The sequence below is a fragment of the Corvus hawaiiensis genome, chromosome 3, assembly GCF_020740725.1.
Source record: "Corvus hawaiiensis isolate bCorHaw1 chromosome 3, bCorHaw1.pri.cur, whole genome shotgun sequence".
In the NCBI taxonomy this organism is placed as follows: Eukaryota; Metazoa; Chordata; class Aves; order Passeriformes; family Corvidae; genus Corvus; species Corvus hawaiiensis.
Window position 1 is genome coordinate 46,952,506 of NC_063215.1, and position 19,649 is coordinate 46,972,154.

Here is a 19,649-nt window from a genome sequence, read left to right on the forward strand (position 1 = left end):
CTCCTGGGTGCAAACATATGTCTTACACTGAATTGCTCCTCAGTGTAAGTTGTTTTTTTGGAGGTTTGCTTGGTTGCCTTTTTTGTTGTGTTTTTTTTTCTACATGCAGTAATCTCACTGTCTTTTCTTCTTTTTCTTCTTCCTCTCCAGGCCCTCAAACTGACACGAGATGTAGAGAGAGAACCCTTTGCCAAATCTGCTGTCAGCAAGTGGACAGTGATACTGTTTACAGCTTACGACCTTTGTGAACCCTGCATTATTTTCCTAATGAAGCAGACTGTTAATAGGCCCCTTACTGGAGTGAAGAACCTACTTTTTTTCCCTCCCTCCCTCCCTCTTTTTTTTTTTTTTTCCCCTCTTTTTGTTGGAAATTGAACTCATTCTGAAGTATGCAAAATCTTCCTTTTCTGGGATGGCCAAGCACCTGCTGTGGAGACAATGTTCAGCACCATCCTGTTGAGAACACACTGTGTAGCCTTTACAGTAGTTACTTGTCAATGAGTATGTGGTGTTTCAATATATTAATGGTTTATGGGATATTTTAAGTTGGCTTTTCTTTTTGGAGGTTTTCCCTATCTGCCCACCCTCCCCCGTACAACCTCCAGTTTGATTTCCATAGATTTTTAACCATTTTTACTTTCTCTCCCTGGGGAATCTGAGGCACTGTGCACAGGCAAGGAAATGACCGTAACCCAGCACTGCTCAGGTGTCAGGGTTTTCTTAATATACAGCGTTTGTTAGTCCTATCAACTGTCTGAATTCCAGAGAGGGGATGTGCGTGGTCTGTTTGTTTGTTGGGTTGGTTGGTTGGTTTCTTTCTTACTCTTCCTTAAATTTAATGGTACACCCCTGTTTTCCATAAGGGTCAACCCAGGGTTGGTTGCAGAACAAGGGAAGCCGGCGAGTTTGCCTCTTGGCTCATGAGGACAGACTGACAGCGGGTGCCATTGCCCTCACATGCACCGAGGCAGGAGCCCCTTTCTTCCCCACTGGAGCAGGCTCCCCTCCTGCCTTAGGTTAGCAAAGCTTCCCCCGTTGCCGCAGTGAGCTGGTAAGGAGTTATGGGCTGGGCTGCCACACAAGGTGAACATAGTCACGTGCAGAGATGTGTTTGAAAATGCAGAAATTAAGGGAAACCTAGTGGCTGGGCATCGGCAGGTGACTTGCAGTGACAATGCCAGGAGCTGAGGCACAGGTCACTGCAGTGTGTATTACGGCTTCAGTGATCCTGTTTATTTTTGTTGTTGTTGTTTTGGACATATCCTTGATGATTTTTTCCTTCTCATTATGTATAATCCATTGTGGCAGAAGAAGCAGGAGTGGGAATGGCAAGGTCACAGTATCATACAAATGGCTTTTCATATGAGCGTAGATTGTAGCAGGATAAACGACACTGAAAGACAAGGCAGTTTCATATATTTTGCTTCTAAGATTTTCTCTTGTAAAATGAATAATAATTAATAATAATAATGAATAAAAGGTATGGTGCTGTATAGATCCTCTCTATAATCTGGAAAGTTTGATTACTTTTTATTTGTATCTTGGGGGGGAGGGATACAAAAAAAGAGGGGAAAACACCAGTGGTACATAGGAACTCGGTATGAAGAGGTTCTGAATAGGACAGTGTATACATAATTCTCCAAAGCGATATATGAAGTTTTTTTTCCATTGCATAAAAGCATTATGCATATAAATATATAAATATATTTTATTATGTACAGAAATGGATCATTATGCATGGATGTTAGGAAAACAAAACTAGCATTTTAACCCAAAGTCTCAGTGCATGAGTTCCCACCAACCTGTGTCCCATGCAATGTGGAGTGACTCCCTCTTGCCACTGCCACTGCACATGCACAGTCATGCACCAACACACACATGCATTCGTGGGCCCTTCCTCACTCCTTACTTTGCAGGTCCCTGAGGTGATTTTGGTGAAACAACAGCTCCTAATGTGATGGAAATTTTGGTTTTGTAGCGTAGCCCCCATGCTGTTCCCTCATAAAGATGCACCTCTTGGTTTCTCCTCCCAGTTATGACTGTGTAGGCTCTGTGCAGTTGTGGTTAGCATAACCCTGTAGCATATCAACTCTTCCAAGCAGCCAAGGGTTTATCATTTGCCTTTTATAAAAACTTCTCTTTTCTTTTTACACTGAGGGGTTCTACTTGTCGGCATGTGGCCTAGTTCATTGCATTCACTGGAGCTGGGTGGTGCGCATTGCCCGTGTCTGTCAGCAGCCATCTTCCCAGGATGCTTGTGGCACAGCTGGGCATCTGGCTTACCCGAGTCCAGCTGCAGGCATCTTTTGCTGAAATTGGTCAAGAGTTCATCACTGGCCTCCTCTGAGCATGTGCCATTAGCTCTTAGCTTCCTGGCACACCCCAAAATGTGTGTGCATGCTGAAGGACTTCCCTCTGGTGTTTCTTTCTCTGAGGCTTCTCTGCAGCTGCCACCCCGTGGCTGGACTTGTGCCCCAGCCCCACATTTTGGCTGTCAGCAGAGCTCACTTGGTGGCTCCCTGTGCTGAGGTGCAGCTTTTGATCCCTACATGGATGAGCCTCCAGTGAGACCCCTGGTGCTGCCCAAAGACCCACCATCACTGACAGATCCAGTAAGGCCTGACTCGATGGTATGGCCAAAGTGACCAAACCCCGTAATTAATTTTTTGTCTTGGTGCAAATTCAGTTCTTGTCAAAGGCAAGGGAAGGCCTGTTGAAAGCTTAAAGCAAATGCGGGGGCAAATTCTGCTCTCTTCCAGCAACTGAACCTGCTTGGGTTCAGAGGAACTGCTTTCCACTGGCAGAAATGAGAGACAAAACTATGGCCCGCTCTGTTCAGAAAATGGAGAAAAAACACTTGGTTTAAAAACAGCCCATCAACGGCAGAGAAGTTTTTTTAAAAGAAGTAATAAAAGCATTAGTGGCTGACAGGCTTAACCTGCCTTCCAGCAATGTCAAAGGGAGAATTTCCATTGGCGTGGCTGGGACAGCTTGGGCCCCTGCTTTGGGGAACATCCTAGCACTCTATAAAGAGGGATGGACTTGGCCAGCCTCTTCAGTTTGGTTTGGTTTCTGTTGCTCAGTTTTGGGGTCAAAATTTTCAAGCAGAAGTGCCTGCTGTCAGGCACCAAACATCGGGGACTCCAGCATGGTCGCAGGGGGCGAGCTGCTCTGCCCTCGTGGCTTCTTGAAGGAGGGGGAGATGACAGGTCCCCCCAGGCCCAGGGGAAGGTCATCACCCTCTACACCTGCTGAGGTGCCCAGCAAAGGTCCTCCACTCCAGAGGTGCTAAATAAATCTCCCTGAATTCAAAGCGCCAGTTATTTAGGTGTCAAAATTAAGACTTGAATAGCTAGTTTGGGGAACCTGCTTTTTGAAAATTTGGCCTTTGAGTCTTTGAACATGCTTATGCCTGGAAGTTTTCCTTGTGAAATCATGTGAAACAGATGAAGGTCAAGGTCACAATTACATGGTTATCATTTGAACACTTGGTCTAAACAAAAGGTCCAAAAAGGTGTTATTTATGCAGTTTCTAGTCACAGGTTGGGGCTTGATTTAATGATTTTGTAAAAAAAAATTTCTCTTAAGAGTAATTGCATAGTTAAACACTGCTTTACTCCAGAAATTTTTGTGCCACTGCTTAAAAAAGTTACCTTTTAGGTCATGTATTTCTCTAAAATTATATCATTGCTTGGCAATTGGTGTCCTGTAATTGTTTCAAGTACACAATATACCTTTGGAATTGCCAACAGATGCGAAGGGGGACCAGATACATTTCGTAACTATGGGTTGGAAAAAATGGATTGTACATTTGGCTTCACATGTTTAACTTTTTTTTTAAAAAGTTGCATGATTGGAAAAAATATGTATACAGTATCTGTAAAACTGTTTTATCTGTTTCTGTTTCAAGCCATGTAAATTGGAAGAATATTAAATCCACAGCCTTATCGCGCATGGCCGTCTTTACATACCGAAGAGCTGAACAGTTTATACTTTTCATTTGGGCTACCTTGTACTTTCATTTGAAAGCAGATACTCTCACGTTGCAGTCTTACTGAGGATTTTATATTAAAAAAAAAAAAAACAAAAAAAGAAAAAAGATGCTGCCCTGGAGGAATATGTTACCTTACTACTCAGAGGTTGGAAGGAAGTTTGTTTTGGAGCAAAACCTGCCCCTTTCCAAATGAAGTAGAGACGCAGTGCTTACTCCACTCGGTGTTAGTAGATATTGCCTTGTGTATTCCATTTTAAATTGTAATCTAGTTTGTAAAAGAGATGGTGACGCATGTAAATAAAGCATAATGGATCTCTACATTGCACATTTGCCTTGGCTCTGTTTTTATTGTGTCATAGACAGACATGTAAATGCAGGACCTGGAGAAGGGGTGACTTTCAAGCAGCAGGTGAAAATGGCTGGGGGGGGGCCTGGGGGTGGGGAAGGGGTCCTGAGCCTGCATCCACTAATACCTGTCAATGCATATTGACATGGGCCTCGGCCTTTCAATCCTTCAGCCAAGCCAGCATAGTTTTGGTGGCCAAATAACCCCAGGGGAATCATCTTCTGCTGGTAAGAAATCACAAAGTTCACTTGATTCTGGAGGCAGAGGGAGGTTGTCCCCAGGGGTGGCAGCTGCTCTCTGCAGCTGCAGACCAGCTCGCCTGACCTGGGAGAGAACCAGTCAAACGTGGTTGGGAGAAGGGTTACACCCCCCACCATGGGCTTGGCTGGGTTTCAGACTGTCTTTGAAAAATGCCTGGAGTACTTGAAACCACCCGTTTGGGATTTGGGATAATAAAACCAGCAGCCTGATTCAGCAGAAAGTTAGACAGAGGGCTCTGGCCAAAGCACTGGAGGGCGTGCTCAGAAACGAGAGACGTTGACAAAAAGCTCTTCTCCCACCCTGATGGGAAGCCACAGATGTATATGATCTTTTGGAGTCGTTTTTCAGGAAGAAATTGTATTTTCAAGAAAGGGGAGCCTTTCCTCACAGGAGGGAGGGGGGTTCTTGTGACTCCGAGGGTACAAACCACGATGTTGTCCGTGCAGAGCCCACAGGAATGTTACACTGAAATACTGCAGCAATAAAGAGCAGTTTGGGGATAACACTTGTTTAATATAGCAAGAGCTGTTCAGGTTTTGTCCTAGAGACAACCTGAAACATGACAAGATCCAGACAGAGAATAGCCTTTGACCAGGAGAAAGTGTGCATTAAACTTCCCAGGGTGAGAGTGCACTTGTCCTGCAGCAACTACAGCTTCCCCTCAGAAACAGAGCTGTTTCGCTGGTTTTTTCAGAAGGCTTCTCCAACAAGGCTCTGCCAGGGAAGGACCTGTGCCTTCTGCCTTGGCATTGCCCCACTGGTATTTGGAACAAACTGTGTGGTTGTTTGGACCGGTGAGGTGCCAGTTTGAAGGGACTCAGCTTTAACGTGAATTTAGGCAGGGGCAGCAGCAGCAATGAAGATGAGCTGATCAAATCCTGAGCGAGTTTTGTGCTGAACCTACTTGGTTCTGTTGTGCAATGCCTTAGCTGTGACCTTCAGTTCACCCAGCCTTGGAATAGATCATTCTTATCTTTCACAGTACTTTCAAAATAAGTCCAAACATTTTAAAACTTCTCCAAGTTGTCCCAGAAGGCAAAAGACTTTTCAAGTTGCTGCTGAGGCTGTTGAGGCAATAGAGAGCTATTTTAGGAGCTCCCCACCACATATGCTGAGTCGTGAGTTCAGCCAGACCAGGGAAAACAGTATTTTACAGCTCTTGTTTGGTTACTGCTGCCAAGGAAGTTAGGGGTGCTTTCAAGAAGGCTGAGATAAGTAAATCTGGGAGGCTACCTCTTCTTCTGGTGGAGTCATCATGACTGGAATCTCCCCGTTCAAAAGGAAGACGTCTTGGATGAAGTGGAGCCCAAGCCAGATGGAGCAGATACTTCTCTTGCTGCTACACAGATTCATCCCACTGCCTGCGGCTTCTTGCAGTGTCTCACAGCATCTCTGTTTGCCCAACCCAGCCCACAGAGCTTTTTTTCCCACTGGCTCCACCTGTGGAATTTTTTAAAATGAAAATATATTTATCACATAAGTACAAAGCATAGAAAATTCCACTAGAGCAACAAAAAACACCAGGTAAGCGCTTTTTTTTTTAACTGTGGTTTATATCTTTGAGAAACTTTGGAATTGTCTGACAAAATTCAGAATCTCCAGTTTGAAATTTTTATTTTTGCACCTGGATTTTCTTTGCATACTCATGACATGAGCAGTTTTGCATATGTCAAAACATTTACTTACTAGAACAAAGCGTCTCCTGCTTTTATTTTTTGATGGTTTGATGACATACCAAGGACTTGATTTAATCTAGAAAATGAGATAAAATGTCCCAATTCAGTAGGAACAACTGGCCTAAATGAGGGTAACTGTTGTAACGTTCTTTTAGTGTTACATTATGCCATGCAGGTTTAAAGATGTCTATATCCTACAAGTGACGTGGTGAAATGGGGGAAAATTGTAAAAATGTATGACATCTCATAAAAATATTTCCAATTTCCAAGACAAATATAATGCTGATCAGCAGTCTTTTCCCTCAATTTTCACTCTTTTTGAGGCAGTACCTTAAAACTTTGTTTTTGCTGAAATTTAAAGCACAGAGCAATTCCCAAGTGTTGCCTTTCCCCGGGGATTAGCCTTCCAGCAGTGCTCACTGCAAGGGGCATTGAGGCTGCTGCTGGCACCTGTGGACCCTGGCACTGCAGGAGTGTCAGACTTTGGCTCTACTTCGTGCTCTGAGGGCCACTCTGAACCCTGAAAGATCCCACGGCTGGTGCAGTGAGGTCTAGTGTGGGAGGATGGGGAGGACATCGGGGGAGCAAAGCACAGTGAGTGCCAGCACCTCGCTCTGGTATCTGGTACCCTCTCTGAGGATTCACCTGCTGCATGGACAGTGGTTCCTTCTGCTCTTCCTAACAACCTTGGGAAAGGATGGCATTGGTTAGGAAGTGCTAGTTAAGAAATACAGATGTACTCTACCTCTGACCTCCAAAGCAAAAGATGGAGGAAAACTCTGCATTGGCAGAGCCACCTCAGAGGTGCTCCCTGGAGAGCAGCAGAGGAAGCTGCTCCTGACACCTTCTCCTCCATGAGAGAGAGGTCCAGCCTTTCCAAGCCTCTGCTGTGAATGGCTGGCCTGGTATTTGTCTTGCATTTGTTGTTTCAGTAGAAAACTCATACTTCACCAGCACTTTATCTTAAATCTCTGTTAGGTTCCTCTTGCTTAAGGCTAACCAACCTTGAACACCATTAACTAATTCATGGACAAATGTCCTGGAGAAAAGTCACTGCTTAGAAAGCAATAAAGCAATTCATAAAAGACATACCAAAAAAAAAAAGAAGTCCTTTTACTCATTAAATGAAACCCATTGTCATTCACACTTCTCTGGAGAGTCATATTTGCAGTATCAAATTGTGTTATCAACCTCAGTGTGCATCTGTTAGCTAAAATTTATGGCGAGGCTGTCCTGTTTATACAGAAGTTTTTGCCATGCACCGTCACTCAGCCTAGCAGACTCCCATGGAAAAGCCACAATTTAAGTCAAAATTCTACTGTGCCTGACCAGTTATAAAATTATAGTGGCTTTCGGAGCTGTGAGATATCTCAGTCTCTTCTTGGGGAAGGCAGCTACCTCTGGATGTCTTCTCTGAAGCTTCTGCCTCTGGAGAAGGTAGCAGAGGGGAAGGTCAGGCGTGGATATACAGGGGGTCTTCACTTTGCAGTGGAGTTGTGTTTGCTCTGCAGTCTGGGTGAGGTGGTTGTCACCAAAGGGTCAGCGCTAACCACGTTACACGGACAGGAGCGGTCACGTGGGAAGTTTCCCTGGAGTAACACAAGTGCAAAGCCTCTCTTCCCTTTTCCTCACCCATAACAAGCACTTCAGGGTGAGCCCATTTCACTCAGTTTTTCACCAGAGGATGTCAAGGTGACAAGCTGCCTGCAGAAAGTGCCCTGAATTGCTGGGTCCTGGGGGATGTGGCTGAGACTGCAGCTACATTTCCAGCCTCTTAAATCTCCCACCTAAACATCTTTGCTTTTCTACAATGTCTTCACCTTCCCTTGCCAAAGCTGTGTTCCATTATTATGAAAGGGCCTCTGGGATGACAACATGATGTTGCTGTTAGCAGGAGACTCTCGAGGTTTGGTTTTCCCACACAAATGGATGTGTAAGAAGCCAGGGAGTGGCCAGCTCCCACCTTACAGATCTCATGGACCATGCATCCAAGGGGGCTTCTCCATGTGTGCAGAGAAAATGTCAAGAGATGTGCGCACACAGGAATGAAAAATAAAGCGACAAGTGGAAAGGGCTTAAGAAAATGCTACACTCTGAATGATATGATGCCATGGGGGCATCAGAACCACTTTTTCATTCCCTTCAATCATTCTTCAGTCCATATCTAAAGTCACCAATGATTTCCATTGCTGTCAGCAATGATCTTCCTATCTTTTAATCCCCATTAATCTTTCTTTGGGAATAAATATTTATTTTTTTCTTCTTCTTCTTTTTTTTTTCCTTCATTCTATGACTTTTTTACATTCTCTGTTTTTCTAAGGCCAGTTATTAAAACATTTGTGGAGTCAATTATGTAAGTTGTGGACATGATTGGTTTTTTATGATGCTTTTATTTAAGCAAGAAGCCCAGGTAACACAGTTACCTGGTGAGAGCTCATTGCCAGCACAAGTCACACCATTCCAGCTACACAAGGAAGAAACACTCCTTGTTTTGCTGCTTCCAGCTACACCTGAGTCTGAACACAGTTTGCTGCTCTAGCTGCATCGGCCACCTTTGCCTAACATAGGCTAAATCCTGAGCACTGCTTCACTTGGAATGGTAAGTTTGCAGGCAATGTGGTCTGATGGCTGTATTCAAAGGTCTACTAAGGTCAGGAGATGTAGAGCTGAGAGTCCAAATGGTTTGTGGACCTCTTACCAGGTATGGCAGCTGAAAGGGACACGAGCTCACCACTTCAGAGCAAACTCCTACAGACAAAAAAATGGGAAAGAGATTAATGCCTTGTTCTTTTAAGAAGTGTCTTTGTTCATGCTCTGCCAAGTTTTTCTGTGAGAAATGCGTATTGTGAACTAGCTTTGTACAGTTTAGGTGCAGCCTAGAAATAACCAGCTACAGAGTTGTCAGTGGTGTCTGCCCTCTGGCAGTGGTGTCACTTGTGACCTGCAATACTTCCCTGGGCCACAATCAGCAAAATAAAATTGAAAAACTTTGATTTTCTATACTTCAGTGAATCAAGAATCTGCAAACTTTTCCAACTGAAGGTTATCAGAATTTGAACGTTTTATGCTGATCACCTCATCCATAAGCTAACAAAAGGCTTATCTGTTTCTTTTTCACTATAATTGACAGTACTCTGTAGGCACATGTTCAGCATTTCAAGACTAACTTAAAGGTCAAATTTACCATACAGGCAGATTGGATGAGCTCGTGCTTGAGGAAAGACCATCTAAAGGTGACTTGTCTAACATCTACACACACACACATGCTCAGAGTTCACACACATTTCTTTTTGGTCTAGCCTTGTCCCAGACGTGACCCATGTGCCGAGAGTGTGAGGATAAAGCTGTACTAGAAATGTTAGATGTGGGTTGAATCTGGCACCTGAAATATAAGATAATAATAAGGGTCTGACAAAGGAAATGTTGCAAGAGAAAGATGGAGCAGAATTACATTGTTCTGACCACTCTTATCTGAAACCTGAATTATGACAAACTGCTGAAGTACTTTGTGTTAAGCAGTTTACTCTCAGATTTTGTGTATGGAGACATAGGGTTGTCCCTCACCAGAGAAAGTGCTCAGACCCCTACACCTCACTGCACACGGCCATGTTCAGCAGAGGTGCTGCAGCAGCCGCTAACAGCACCCAAAACAAACCCTGGAGACCTTGTCCCCCACACATGGGACAGTCACCTGCAAAGGATGCCCTGTAACCACACCTGGGCATGTGCTAAGCCTTGCTCAGAGCACAGCTGCCAGTGATAGGACTGCATGGTTTCTTCACACAAAACTCGTGTATGGACCTCAAGGTATGATAAAACTGCAGGCACAGGTGGAAGTGTGAAATGAGTAGGGGAGGTGGATAACTTTCCCCAGTTAAAATCTGTATCTTCAGCAGCATCCCCTCCACCCTCTTTTGTAGGCCATTATGCGATGCGGATTCTTGTGCTGGGAAACAACAACCAGTCCCTATCCCCTGGGGATTTCTCCACTTTGTCCCACAAAATTTTTGGCCAATTGTCAGTTTTCAGCCCCTCCACCTTCCACCTGGCAGAAAAACTACAGGTGGTTGACCACAGAAGAGGAATTTGGAGATAGCAACTATTTTTTCACCAAGACACTTCAATAACTATCAGCTTGCTTGTGTGCATTTCCAAAAGTAGAACTTGCATGCCATCTCCCCTCTCAACTGTCCCTTCTATCCTCCTTCTGTGAGCCTAATCTTGTGCCACACTTGTCCCCCTGGTCCTCCTGCCACCTACCCCACCCAGCCTTGGCTGGATGCCCATGGCCTTGGGGCCCTGGAAACCCAAAAGTTGGCAGCAGCCTCTGAGTGCTGGTGCATCAGCCAGCCCAGCAGCTGGAGGACACGTGCCCAGCACCCAGCAAGGCCCTCGTGCAGAATGAGGAGTGCCACCACGTACCAGCATGAGGAACTGGGAGAGAAAATCAGCCGGGTGAGATTCAGTAGACAAAGTGCTGTGCTGAGCAAAGAGACCAGCTGCCAAATGCCAAGTGGGGCACAAGCAGCAGCCCTGGAGGAAAGGTGTTGAGGGCAAAAATTAGGCAGAAACTGTCTGAGCTCCTGCTGTGGAGATGTGGCACTGGGGTTCCACTGGATGTTTGAGCCAGGTTGAGCAAGATCAAGCAGAGGCAGTGAGAATGGAGACCAGTGGGAGAAGGCTGATGTTATTTGTTAGAACAAGTTGAGAGGGGACACAAAATACCTTTGCATTACTTCATGTAGAAAATTACTTAAAAACCCCCACCCTTCATACCCACTAAGGAGAGGGCATAGCCGTGTTTCATCTGCAGGAAATGTAGGTTATGTTCTCTTAGCTAGGAGGATAATTAACACATTTCCTAGAGGTGTGGACTTTTCTTCATTAAGGGTGTTTTTTGGGAGCAGAATGTTTGCCTGGATTTTCCTTGGTCCTGCCTCAGAGCAGGAGGATGATCTCCTGAGGTCACTTCTAACCTCATGCTCCTATGACTTGCCTTAAGGAGTTAAAGCAGCTTTAAAACAAGACTAAAAAAAAAAAGCTTCTGTCCTTTCCAACCTGAGGCACAGGTCTCTATGTACAGTTGCAAACTGTTATCTTTCCTGCTGGTTTGACTGTAACAGGTATTGAGTAATGTTGTCCCACTGTGCTGACGCATGAGCCAGGGTGCGCCCCCGACCCCAGAGAGGTACAGATGTAGTACAACCACAGAATCAAGAATGTGCTGAGTTGGAAGGGACCCCTCAGGATCATCGAGTCTGAGTCCTTCTGGACCAGAAATATAAATACAGGTGAAAATACAGATATTCCTGCGGGAGATCAGGTTTGTTTCAGAGATGGCCTGCTTTCCCTGCTGAGGGCACGCATTGGCCCTCCTGGGAAGGACAACAGGCCAGACCAGGAAAAGGTGCAAGCAGCAAAGCCCCACTGACTGTGAGTAGCAGGACTGGAGTGGGCAGGGATGTGGGAGACATATCAGAGAGAGGCAGCTTTGGGTGAGCACCTGCTTATCAGAAAACCCAAGCCCTGTTGAAAGATGCAGCCTGAAGCCTTTTGGGGTGTCCCCATCACTGCTGCCAGGCCACCAAGGCTGGCGTCTGGGAGGGTGTCTTTCTGGGTCAGGAGGAGCCAGACAGCTGGTGATGGCAACTGCGGGCAGAGATCCAGTGCCTGAGCAAGCAAGTGACGCCAGAGGACAGCAGGATGCTCATGGCAGCATCAGCCTCCTCTGCTGCTGGCAGACAAGAGTGATGGCTGCCTCCTTGCCCTGCAATAGGGCCAGCAGTAACCTCACCCAACAAGGTCCCAGCGTAGTCAGCCAGTAAATCATACCAGACTTGGGCTCCCAGACAGAAAAAACCAACCCCCTGCCTGTTCGATGTTTACATTAGAAGTTTATTTTACAGTTCATTTCACAATCCGTTTCTCTTCTCCCTTTGCCGTGAGGTGATTTATGGTGCTGCAGATCCTATCTGCCTGCCCTGCCCAGGGCACAGACCTGGAGAAAAACCTGCCAGGGGTCTGTCCTTGTCCTAGTTGCTCTTTTATCTACAACTGCCCTTACCTATGAGTAAAACTAGAGCAGTTCCTTCCAAATAATGATAAATTAGTCTCTTACTCCCTTGTGCTGGTGTTGGTGTTTTGAGGGGTGGGCGGCTCAGAGTCTCTGAAGAGAATGAGCAAACAAACAAGGTGCAAAGGGCTATCCTGAACTTCCCTCTGGCCGACTCCTCCTCTGGTCCCCCTGGTGGGGTGTTGAGGACTCCTGGCATGCCGTGGGACTGCAGACCCTGTGCCTCCAGATGAGGAGGTGCCGTTCCTGGCTGTGAAGCTGTTGGCATGATCCGTGGCTGCAGGAGATGGCTGGTCCCTGCCTGTCCTGCACTGTAAGGGACTTTCAGGGGCTGTTGGGATTAACTGGGATTAGTTGCTCAACGGTACATGTAAATGTTGATTTTTATGCTTCCCTGTTTCAGTGACATTCAGGGAGGTGGTTTAGCTTCACTGGTTTTATCAAGGCCTTTCCTCCAGAGCTGAACATGCAAAAGTGATGTGCTGCATTTTACTGAAAAAACAAGAGATCTGATCTGAAGATCTGGTGAGAAATCCCTGAGTAATACTTGACCTTCCTTGCTGTCTGTGTGCTTTGAAGGCAAAGGATTTAGTGCTTCCTTGTGCAGAGCCAGGTGTTCCCTATGAATAACTGGACCCAACCTGAAAGCAGGAGGAAGTGTATCTAAAAAAACAGAGGTGTGGTAATGACACTATCAAGCTTTTTGTGTGTTGTGTAATCCATGCGTGTATGGCTCCTGAAGAGCCTGCTCCGCAGTCATGCCTAAATCACTCCACGAAAACAATGACAAAACCCTAATAAGTTGACTGGCAAGCGGAGTTTGTTCCTTTTCCCCAGGAAAATGGTATTCACCTCATGTAAATGTGAAGGTTCATGGACTGAATGCTCGTGTGACAGACACAGTGCCTTGTATACATAAAAGCCAAAAGTTCTGAAAGAAGTTTTCTCTTACAGTTTTCTTTATCACCACTAATTGCCCTGAAGATGACAATGTGTGCTGATGGTAAGAAACAGAAGAGTTTCACATAGAGGGCACTGAGAACCTGTGATTACCTAGATTAACAGCCAAATAAGTGCCCCTCCACAGATTGTTTAGTAGTTTACACCTTTTGAATTGCAGTTGTACCAAGTGGGGAGTTTAATGTTAAGAAATTGTTTTCATGTTCAACTTAATGCAAACTAGAAGTCTAGAAAAAGGGAATTGTTTGGCAATACATGTGTTTAGACTCTAGGTGACTGGCCCAAATCTAGTCCATTCCTGCACTGGTAACAGTTCTTAAAGGCAATATAAAAATACCTGCTTTTTCCTTCTTTCATATAAAAAGCACATACACTTTTATTTAACTGTGGCACTATTCTTTCTTATGTGTAGTAACTCTCCAGACACTGGAGAATGGTGTTGGAAATAGAGAAACAAAATGGTCAGGGAAGTACAAACTTCCCTGCTTTTGTGCACACGACTAAATACTTGAAGGGAAGATCATTCCACCATTCATTTCACTATTTTATATGTCAATAGCACCACCAAACAGTTCACTAAAGAATAATAAACTAACGCTCTGGCTATAGAAATTGACCTTAGATTAGCTAGAATTCTATGTGATAAGCCCCAGTAAAGTTTAAACCATTTGCACCAATACTGTGAAGCTGAGATAGGTGTTGGGGTTTCTTTTCCTCTAATTGAAACTGCACGTTTTAGGAAAGGCAGCAAAGCTGGCACTGCTCAGCAGCCTCGTGTGGAGCCATTCCTGAAAGCTTGTAAGGAAGTCAAAGGTAGAACTGAAAAGCTGAGGGATGGCAGCACGAGCAAGGGCAAGGACAATTTCTGCAGGGTGATCAGGAGGTGCATTTCGTAAGAGAGAAACCTTCTCCCTGGATAGTTTTTCATAGCTAGCAACCATGCCTTGCAGTTTCTGTCTTGCAACACAAGTCGTCTGCAGAGATTGTGTCTCCCTACCTGACCTGCATGCCCTGAAAGAGGGCCATGAAGCCTCAGGGGAAAAACATGGCCCTGGGGTGTCCTGTGGACCCCAAATAACCTCTTGAGCCTGGTGTAAACTCTGCCCAAGAGGCATTTGCTGAAAACAGGCTTCCTCCTCGCAAGCCTGCCTTCTCATGGAGCAAAAGTGGAGAGGTTGTTCCCTTCACCTCCTGCCAACCTCTCTGGCCAGACCAAATTCAAAATCCCAAGAGAAAAGATTGAACTGGTATGTTGCAACATCCTTACTTTGTTTTTGCCAATCCTGTTTCTCAGTCTGTTGGCTAAGGTCCAGTATAATATCCCAAGGACACCCCAGTTTCATGGGGGGAAAAGGAGAGATGCAAGCAATTTTGAAAACACTTGTTTACATTATTTTGTAATTTCTCAGGAATCTTAACTGAAATACAATCATCCATGAAATGAAAATAATCCAAGGAAAAAGTTAGTAAAGGGCTTGTCAATATATCCAGTGAGGCCTGAAACATGGTAAACATACTGCACTAAAAGGAACAGAGATATAGCTGCCAAAGTCTGGGTTTCTCTGGTTTGTGAGTCAAATTTAGTGCCCATTGAGGATGTCCAGTTCCCAGTTCCTGAACAGTTTGACTCCTTAAGCCCTGCTTCTTGCAGCAGGCTCTGTAGGTTTGGGTCTCCACAGTTCTTTTCTACAAAAATCCTGTCAGTTCATGAGGAGTGGTTTTCTAGCACTTTATTCCATCACATCTCTCAAGAGTACAGTGTAGGATTAAGGCAAATTTATGATATATTTCAGAGCAGTTTGCATTTAGCAGTGCAATATATACTTAATATATTACTTTACCTGTAATACTTGTACAGGTAAACTTTCCCCTAAAAGTATGTGCTGGACACAGGGCATAAGCACAGGGCTCTCCCAGCCTTGCCACAGGGAGGTACCCAGTGAGACAGGGACAGGGCTCCAGCAGCTGCATCCGGGGAAGGACAGCTTCATGCGAGACTGGCAGCTCAGGGGTCTGCCATGGAGCAAGCTGTGAGAGCTGTGGACCATGGGCATGCAGGCCAGATGTAAAGGAGCAAACTGCTGGCATAAAAAGAGCTCCTACTCTTTATTCAGCATCCAGCAACAGCCTATGATACTGGGAAGGGAAGGATCAGAGATCTGTGGAGTGCTACTTTTTCATGCTGATTGCAGGGGACTGCATTAATAGGGCTGCTGAATGTTGATAAGGGCTGCTATAGTGAGAGAAGCCAACCGATAAGACATGTATTTTTGTGTCATGTTTCAAGCCATTTAATAGCATTGGGTGGGGGTGGGGTGAACAGGAGCAAAAGCTGGGTTAAAAGATATCCTTTATGTTAGAGAAACCTACTTGAACTTGCTTTCCTGTAGTTTAAATGAAAAACTGGGTTGAATTAGTTCTGATAAAGCACTAACTGCATGAATTATTGTTCACAGGCAGAAAAAGTAAAAATTTCTATCCCAATTCTGCCCATGCATCCTTTTGGGTTTGGGGTGGGGTTTTTATCACCCCCACAGGACAGTACTTGAGGCCTTTCCTGAATAATAGCATCAACTGTAAGAAACTGCAGGTGAGGATTCTGCATTACCACTAGCCCAGGGACAAGGATGCCAAACTTGCTTTCATTGTGGATGATTTGATTAATCTTTTATTGAGTCTGTGAAAGGCTATTGAACCGACTCAGACATGTTTTCTGTGTTTCAAAGACTCGAGGTGTTTTTTTTATCCAGTCCCTCCCCTTTCCCTCTGAGCACAGAAAGCCTGCAATTATGGGCAGTTTTCAAGGATGGCAGCTTTTGCCAACAGCCAGGACTTGTTGGGGCACAGAGTGGAGGAGCTGGATTGCACTTCGACCAGAATGAAAGCTATTTCATACGGTGCCACTCAACCTCCCAGGGCTGGGACCTCCCCTCATTTCTGGATGTACACACTTGGAAGCCAGGATCTGGCCTTGGAGCAGGCATGTCCCATGATTCCAGCTGTAATCAGTTGCTCCTCTGCTGTGGGGAACAGACATCCAGTGAATCCATATGCACTTCCATGTCCTCTGCCAGCACCCCTAACTCCTCTGGTCATACCTTCCTGTGCAAACCAGGAAATGGTAACGTTTGCATGAAAACTCCCAGGAGCTGGGTGATCACAGAGATCCTCGGTCCTGCCATGCTTGACCAAAACCAGGCAATGGTTTCAAGAGCTGCTGTACAGGGAGCATCTGACCTTGTATGACTTGCTTGTGTAGAACATCAAGCTTGAACAAATCTTGAGCAGACTTGAGTGCCTTTGGAGAAGGTGAGATTTCTTCATTTGTCTCCTGGAGCCCTTAGGAGTGGGATCTGGATCTTTTCCAAGACCTTTTCCAAGCCCCTTCTCAAAGCCTTACCTGAAGCACTTGAATGTGCTGGCAGCTGGTATTTTTCCATCAAGAGGCTGTGGCAGTGTGAGCAGGTGGCAACACAGGTGAGGAGCACAAAAAGGGCATTGCCGGAGGGAAAGGCACCATCTATGAGCTCTGGTCTTCTCGATGAACCTCAGGACCCTCCATTAGAGGATGGTGACCTGCTCCTAAAACTTTGCAGTGATGAAGAGGTCCCTTTGTAGGACTCACCACCCTGCTCTGATGTATCTCGACCTACATTCAAATCTAGGTGTCCTGGTGGGTGCTTCATGGTGTCACATTTGTCTCTGGATGGGATCTGTCTCTGTCACTGCAGACAGCTCTGCCCTCTTAGCCTGCAGTTGAGATATTTAGCTGATTTTTACAACAGTGCAGTATGCTTGTGGAGGCAAGGCAATTTTTCCTCATTGCAGAGGCAGTTCTGAGTCTTTCTGGCAGCTTTCTGTCTTGGCTTACAGGGTCATTAATGCTGTTAATGGTTGTAAAATTACTGTACCCATTCCTAATATCAGTTGACTTTGGCCTTGAGAGACAGTGCTACCCTTTACACTTCAGCATTTTACAAAGACTTTAAATGCTGGCAGAGAGATCTGGGCATGAACCAATCTGGGCAGCAAGTTACAGGTTGCTCCTGTAAGCTTTTTCACGTGTTGACTTCACAGTCATAGTTTCTGTGGGACTCCACTGACATAAATGTGAGAGCTCATTTTTCCCCCTGCACTTGTGACTGAGCTTGAAAAATTAGTTCCTCTGAAAGCCAGTCTGTTTTAGCATTTGCTAAAGTGAACCTTTCTTTCCAGGCAAGTGGAGTACTGGGCTAAGATTGAGCTTTGTGATTCAATCCTTCAACTTGCAGCCACTCCTCACCCTTGGCATGAGGCTGAGGTGACACAAGGTACAGATAATTTCCTTCAAATAAAAAGCAAAATGTTCTTCTAAGAAGGCCTGAAATATCTATGGCCTGAAAGCTCCTTCAGGAATATAATTTATGGTGCATGTTTGGGGGTGGGGGTATCAGGTAGGTGCATCCCACACATTTTTATCTGCACAACGTGCATGTTTCTTTCTATGATCTTTCACCCAGAATTGTATTTTAATGTTACAACTGAAGACGTGTTTTTAATTATTGTGGTGCCTGTAAGAAACTCCAGGCTCCTCTGAAGTCCTCTGAAAATGCAAAGTGTTGTACAATGTATGAAGAGGTAATTTGCACGGAGAATCAATATGCTAATTATTGTGTCAACACTTATTGTTTTGGCGTGTTTCGTGGCTCCTTGTCCCAGGGTATACAGCCACGTATGGTCCCAATTCCTCTGCGAGATGTAAGATGTGCCTTGGCTCTGCGACAGTCACAGGACTTGTTAAAAGAGATGCAAACCAAAGAAGACTGGCACAGCTTGTACTGTCTTATCCAGCCTAGCTTCATTCTGTCAGGGAACATCAATTAAATAAGATGAAAAAATTAGGGAGCTTTTGTCTAGCTGGTGAGTTAAATAAATATTGATTAAAATAAAATTATTGCTAAGCAGATGAGTCAAAATAACCACCATACCAATTCGTATGTTTATATAAAGCCAAGTGGTCTGGGAATACAAGTGTCAAATATAGGCCCAGAGATGTTCTCCTTCTTTATTTTATTTATTTCAAAGATGGTTGTGCTCTGAGTCAGGGACCAGGAATAGTTGTGCCAGGCAGTGTGCTGCCTCAGAACAAAAAGATGAACTTTGCCTCTTGGCTTCTTCTGCAACCCGACAATTCTTTGGGACACTGGGGCCACGCACACCGGAGGAGCGTGAGAAACAGGCGGACAGTACGGCCTTTAACATCATGGCTCCAGCAGGAAATGGTATAAACACAGGGCACACGCCTCTGTGGCTGCAGAGCTTTGGGCTGCTGAGTTTCTGACAGATAACACCGTGACGGGGCTGTGAGCCACTCAGGACAACAGCCAAAATTGTCCTGGGAGCTTGGAAAAAGCCACCAGAAAACACCATCTCTCTCTGCTAGACCTGTTAGTTCCTAACTGCTCCACAGTAACTAATGACTGAGCTACATAGGAAGAATTATAATGCAAGCTTGGATTACACTTCCAGTCTTAACATGCTTGCTTTAGGGGCTGTGTATACGTGTGGGGCATGGGGAAGGCCGGTGGAGAGGTGCTGTGGATCGGGATAAGCAGTCATAAGAGAAGAATGTGGCTCTTTCCTCACCCTTAGTGTCCCTGGATGCAACAAAATACAGTGCAGGCAAAAGGAACAGGTGTACACGAGAGCTCCTTGCTGTCCAGGTGTTCACAGCACAAATGAGAGTGGCTGGACCTCCTGCATTTGTCCAAATGTCCACTGCAAACTTTCTGGCAGATCACTTTGCATTTCCTGTTGTTTCCCCCTCACCTGGGAAAAAGGCTGCTGGATTATTGTTTTGACAGCCAGCTGCTAAGTTGCTGAACCAGTAGCACACAATCAAGTCTGACACCGCACTGGACTCAAGTTTCCTTACCAAACCCTGTTACCTCCCAAGAAACAGAATGGCTCCTACACCCACCCTGCATATGTCTTCCCTGGGACACGTGTATTTATTGTGGATCCCAGACACAGGGGGCCAGGCCGGGGGCTGGTGGTGGGTGCTGCTGAGTCAGTCTTGCACCTTCTCCATGCTTACTCCTCACCTCCAGCATGAAGAAAATAGTTATTTACTCTCTCTCTGCTGCAAAGATAAAAAGAAAGAGCAGGGAAGGGTTTATAATATATTTATATTTACTAATAATTTTCAGGTATAATTTTTCTAAGTCTCTGTGATCAAGAGCTAGGAGAAAAATATTTGTAAATGGTACTACTCCCCACCTCAGGCAACCATCAAAGCTTTCTTTTCACAAGTAGTTCTAGTTTTACTTTATCAAGGCTGCCAAGGGCTTTCTGAGCCTA

General features: G+C 45.2%; 1 protein-coding gene and 1 long non-coding RNA gene across 7 annotated transcripts in view; one reads left to right on the top strand and one right to left on the bottom strand.

Moving 5' to 3' along the window:
• The window catches only part of FOXO3 (forkhead box O3), a 90,380-nt gene extending 86,061 nt beyond the window's left edge, over positions 1-4,319 (top strand). For both annotated transcript variants that reach the window (XR_007202276.1, XM_048297303.1), the window contains one exon: positions 151-4,319. The gene's annotated coding sequence lies outside the window, so the exon portion shown is untranslated. The remainder of the gene's footprint in view (positions 1-150) is intronic.
• The window catches only part of LOC125322923, a 47,944-nt gene continuing 32,349 nt past the window's right edge, over positions 4,055-19,649 (bottom strand). For 2 of the 5 annotated variants that reach the window (XR_007202285.1, XR_007202282.1), the window contains one exon: positions 15,586-19,431. This is a non-coding gene — a long non-coding RNA (uncharacterized LOC125322923). Of the gene's footprint in view, positions 6,042-8,975; positions 9,026-15,585; positions 19,432-19,649 lie in introns of those variants that run through there. The other 3 variants (XR_007202287.1, XR_007202283.1, XR_007202291.1) reach the window with 3 other exon arrangements.